The 5959-nt window shown below is 35.1% G+C and overlaps 1 pseudogene; it reads right to left on the bottom strand.

Annotated features, from left to right (window-relative positions):
• Nucleotides 1–2963: 2963 nt before the first annotated feature.
• LOC145130125 (secreted RxLR effector protein 161 pseudogene) lies at nt 2964–3725 on the bottom strand (annotated as a pseudogene).
• Between the last annotated feature and the right edge of the window lie 2234 nt (nt 3726–5959).

The following is a 5959-nucleotide window of genomic DNA, read 5'->3' on the forward strand; positions in this document are numbered from 1 at the left end:
ATTAAAACCTTTTATGGATTTATTAATTATCTTTTAATTAATCACTTAATTAAATTAATAATAAGATCCATAAGGATGTATTTTAAACTTTTAAAAATACTAGGGTTTTATAATCTTTTAAATTTCGAAATTAAAATAATTTAATTAAATTTAAAAGAAATTGATTTAATAATTATCAATTACTTAAACCTTTAATTAATTTATTAAACCAATTGAGGAATATCCAATTAAATTAATCAAAATAATTTAACCTAATCTTCTCCCCCTAATTTTCGAAAATATGGGATGGATAAATTAAAATTTTAAAATAATCTAGTTAATCAAATAAAGAGATAATTACCAAAAATAAGAAACCCTACCCATAAACCCTAATTTTCGAAAATAGTATGTCTTGGGGAGGAAGGCAAGGATTTTAATCCTTATCTAATTTTCAAAAATCCAAAGGGTTAAGAAACCCTAATTTTCGAATTTGAAGGACAAAGGAAAGGGTTAAAACCCTTTTCTAAATTTTCGAAATCTAGGGTTAGGAAACCCTAAATTGCAAAAACCCTAAGTCCAAAGGGTTTAATTGCCATAAACCCTAATCGATCAAGTTCAACCAATTGCAATCAAATTCAATAGAAAACAAGCAAGGCTCTGATACCACTGATGGGTTTTGACCATAACAAACAATCTTATGTTTGCACGCAACCCTAATTGCTTTTGATCTATGTTTTCTCTAATTGAACATACAAGTATTGAACATCAAAAGAAAAACCCTAATTACACTAGTATAATTTCGAATATCATAACTAGGGTTAGTAAACATACCTTTGATTGTTATGTTGTAATAACATTAAAAATCCAAGTCTTCTTCAACCTTGAGAGCAAGCGTCACAAGTGTCACGCCTCTAATGGTTCACACCTATACTAAGCAAGAGGATGATAGAGGAGAGGGGAGGAGAAGCTTGGGAAATTCTGCTATCCTTCTTAGGGTTAGGGTTTGCCAAAATTATGATGGGGTATAGCCTTTTATATAGTTGTGGTTGCTTAGAGCCAAAGCTCGGATTTAAGGGAGGAAACCCTAATTCCTTAGCTTAAGGCCTAAGCAGCCCAAGAACTCCATCCAAGAGGCCCTTGGACAAAATTTCTAGGGCATTCCTAGAAGATTTCGTCCTACCCATCTAGGAGGGTTCTAGAGCTCAATTCCACAACTATCAATAACTTGCTAAATAGCCCTTGCACTTTTAATTAATTCCTTTAATCCCAAAATTAATTCCAAATTAATTTTTGATTAAATATTAATTAAATAATATGATTTCTAATTAGTATATTATTTCCATAATACATTAATAAATCAATTATCTTAATTTATTATTCAAATAATAAAACATATTTCTCCAAAATTCATCATGTCCAGTTGCTAGTATGAGGGCAACCTAAAAGGACTGTGTTACTATCAATTCAACTATATATCAATTATAGTTATGGGCTTAGACACCTAATCCAATAAAAACCAAGTGATTTTTGGCTTTTTGTAACCTTCTGATTTTAGGAGAAGTCTGAACTTGTGCTTTATTTAGTTTGATACGAAAGGATCCTTGCTTTAGGAGTTCATCATAAAAGATCCTTGTTGAGCTTTTACTTAGCAAACCGGGAAGGATCCCACCTAAGGAATTAACTGGGAATAACCCCAACTCAGAGAATAAATGGGAAGGATCTCTGTTTGTAATCATGGTACAAGGCTTAGACATTTCTTGGGGAAAATCCCATCTTATGAAAACACGACGATGTTTATCAAGCTTCTAAGGAAAATCTTAACTTAAGGTAACACGTTAATATTATAAACTTCGGCACTTTACCGGGGAAGATCCCAACATTATATAACATATTAGTGTTATAAAACTTAGGAAATAACTGGGAAAAATCCCAACTTAAGATAACATGTCAGTGCTATAAACCCTAGGAAATTTTTGGGGAGAATCCCAACTTAAGATAACATGTTAATGTTATAAACCTTATGTGTAAACGTTAGGATCTTGACATATGTTAAAAAATAATATGGTTGTCAAGTCACTGCAGCGTGAAATGATCCCCTTATTCATTTCTCATAGTAAGATTTCGTGCGTCCAAACGAGGTGTAGAAACCTTAAATCGTATGAAATAGGTAACTAACTCTTTAAACCTTAGAGGGGATTAAGTACTCTTAATCGTAGGAGAGATGATCAGTCTCTATTCGTAGTTACTAGACAAAATAGACAATTTATTTTAACATTTTGAATTACTATATCCACAATAAAACCATGCCAAAAAACTAATTTTACAAATTGAAATTATCTTGGAACTCAAAAAAATTACAAACTAGACAACTACAGTTTTCTCTTATTTTTGGACATAAATATTTTTGCATATATACAAATTAAAATATTAAAGAAAATAGAACTTCACTTTCACATCTTTTGGGTCAATGTCTTGATGATGTTTCATTTATATTTTTTATAGTTTGTTTCTTTCCGGGAGGTTTGGTTGCAGAAATCGTAAGTTTTTTGTATTGGGCACCAAAATCAATTGCTAATACGATCGATATACGCATCATTAGTCCTCTTATAAAATTTTAAAATCACTTGTTAACATTATAAAATATATATTTTATAACAAACTATGTAGTATTATGCCAAAAAAGTTGTATACAAATTATATATAACTTTCAAAATTCAAATTTAATATCAGATTTCATAAAAAAAAAAAAAAGACTATTAAGAGATGATTGAAGAACAGAGAGTTCAATACGAGAATGATTTTCAGTCTATTATCAATCTCTGGAAGAAGGTACAATTTATACACAAATACAGAAAACACACAGCTAATTACAGCTACTAATTACAGCTACTAATTACAGCTAATTACAACTAATTTGTCCTGTAAACAAGGAAATTGGGGGTAATAAATCATATCCTAAAATAAGCTCTCAACAACACTCCCCCTCAAGGTGGAGAATGGATGTTTATCATTCCTAACTTGTTAAGAGAGCTCTGAAACACTCTTCCACTAACAGCCTTCGTCAACATGTCGGCTAGCTGATCTTCTGAGGCAACCAAAGGAAGGCAAATAGTACCTTTTTCAAGATGATCTTTAATAAAATGTCGATCAACTTCTACATGTTTTGTACTATCATGTTGCACGGGATTATTTGCAATTTTCACAGCTGCTTGGTTGTCACAGTGTAACATAATTGCATCAGTTTGCTTAATTGCAAGATCCCTCAAGATTCTTTTTATCCAGAGTAATTCACACACTCCATGGACCATTCCTCGAAACTCTGACTCCGCACCTGATCTAGCGACAACCTCTTGTTTTTTACTTCTCCATGTCACCAGGTTACCTCCTACAAAAGTGAAGTATCCTGAAGTGGACTTACCATCAGTTTTACTTCCAGCCCAATCTGCGTCTGTATACCCTTTTATCTCTTCACTTCGATTCCTAACGAAAAACAACCCCTTTCCTGCTGATGATTTAAGATACTGCAGTATACGGTAGACTGTTTTCATGTGTTCTTCGCTTGGTGCATGCATGAATCGACTTACGATGCTTACAACATATGCGATATCTGGTCTTGTCTGAGACAAGTATATGACCTTCCCAACAAGCCTTTGATACCTCTCTTTATTAGTTGGAATCTGATCTGGATGAACAGTCAAACCATGATTCACTTCAATAGGAGTCTCCACAGGTTTACAATTTAGCATGCCGATGTGACAACCTGAAATTTCTAACTTGAACATTCTTCATTTTTATCAAAGTTAGCCTCGTTTTGCTATTTTATAATGAAGTTTTGGGTCTATATGAGTGATTGAGGCTTAGTATAACCTAGATATGAGTCTTCGGAAGGGTGAGAATGTGTGTAGCATCACGAAATCGAGCCAAACACACCCAGCAAAGTATGTGCGGCCGCACACTCGAGTGTGCGGCCAGCCAGCCGCACACAGCCGACCGCACACCCTCCTAGCCTCACACTCTAGCCTATATAAAGGACCCCAAGTCAACTTTAGACCCCTTTTCACACTCCTTCAAGCTGGAACATTCTCTCTCAAGAGTTCTTCAAGTTTTCCTCTCCAATCATCAAAACAAGTAAGTAAACATCCTTAGATCATTACTACAACACGTTTGAAAGCCTTTTCCTCTAGTTTGATCCATGAAATCATCATTCTAGATGATCTTCATGTGTGTACGGCCGCACATACATCATGTGTGACCGCACACACATCTTTTGGCCCTAAAATAGACTTAAACACTCATCTAAGCATAGAAATGGCCAAAACACCTTCTTAGGATCATCCCCAAGCCTTGAAAATCATTTTGGAAACATTTAGATGGGAGTGTACGGCCGCACACAGGCTTGGACGCACACTCTAGCCGCACACATGCATGGGCGCACACCTGGCCGCACACTCATCAAAGTTGAGTTTGGTGGCCTTACACTCAAATCTAAGGCCCTACAATCATTGAGGGACTCCAAGGGGTATTTGTAACACTCAATTCTAGGTGTTTTCATGTCCCTAAGGCGTTTCCAAGTGTCTATTAGTGGTTATATGCCCTAAGTATATTCATATATGTATTATTACATGAAAAATAGGATTCGTTTGTGATCAAGACTTCAATTGACACCCGTCGATCCTACATCGATCTTTCATTCGAGTTACTCACTGCAGGTGAGTTCATACCCCTTAATCAACCTTTGAAATGATTTTAAATGCTTTTATGGGGGGAATACAAGTTGAAACATTCTAGTCATTGTTTTTATCACATGTGATTAATGACTAGAACAAACAGAAAGATTTACTATTACTTTCAAGATTGCTATCAAACTTATGGGTCTCAAGCACTTCAAAACCTTTTACTAAACTCTTTTAGAAGTTAAAACTGTTTTCAAATCTTTTAAACTTACATTATTGTCAAACTCATATCTATACCAATATATTTATATAAGTAAGGCTTGAAGGACTTAGGACTGATAGCTCACCTTATTTCCTGTTCCTTGTTTGGTTGTGGACTTAGGGTATCCTGTTATTTGTCCGACTGTCGTTGAACTCTTAATTATATATCGTATATATGTGTTTGGATATAAAACCTTTCTCTTCATCTCAGTACCTCTGAGGTAACAGAGGCATACAAACAACATTACTATTTAACTATAATAGGTATAGTTAAGGGTTTACTACTCACTACTACTATTGCCACGACACATACCAGAGTCAGTATAGTTATGAGTCAATACACACTATACACTATACAAGAGAACACACTATACACTATACAAGAGAACATACTATACACTATACAAGAGAACACACTATACACTATACAAGAGAACATACTATACAAGAGAAAACCTCACTACACTATGGCATACTATACAAACCTTTGAATACGATAATCAGAATGTGACATACTATTTCTCGATACGACACTTCATTGTGGTATCACTTTGTAACCAAAGTCTCCTGGAGGGAGAGCGGGCATTGTGTGGATAGATCTATACGGGACAGACACTCCCACACCCCGACTGCTAGCTACAGTCCCAGCCGATTAGGCCAAGGGGTGACAGAATGTCACCATACTACATATGACTCCGGAGGGTCATCAATTATTCAACCGTCAATCAGCATGGTTACATACGAGTTCACATTCAAACCTTTAATTAACCAATTAAGAATTAAAGGCCAAACAGACTCTCCGAGGCGTATTGTTCATTTAATACCACCTGGGGTCTGCATTTCATTTCTCTAGACTTTTCGAGGCGTATCGTCCATTTGATACCACTTGGAGTCTACATCTTCTATTACTTAGGACTCCCCGAGGTGTACTGTGCGTTTAGTACTACCTGGAGTCTGTGTTTCATCGCTTTATAACCAGCAGTGTTACTGCTGAGGTAAAACATTATTTTCCTATTACAACTACTTGTGACCATGTCACATACACT

The sequence above is a fragment of the Lactuca virosa genome, chromosome 8 (assembly GCF_052849685.1).
Source record: "Lactuca virosa cultivar CGN04683 chromosome 8, Lactuca_virosa_CGN04683_v6, whole genome shotgun sequence".
Lineage (NCBI taxonomy): Eukaryota > Viridiplantae > Streptophyta > Magnoliopsida > Asterales > Asteraceae > Lactuca > Lactuca virosa.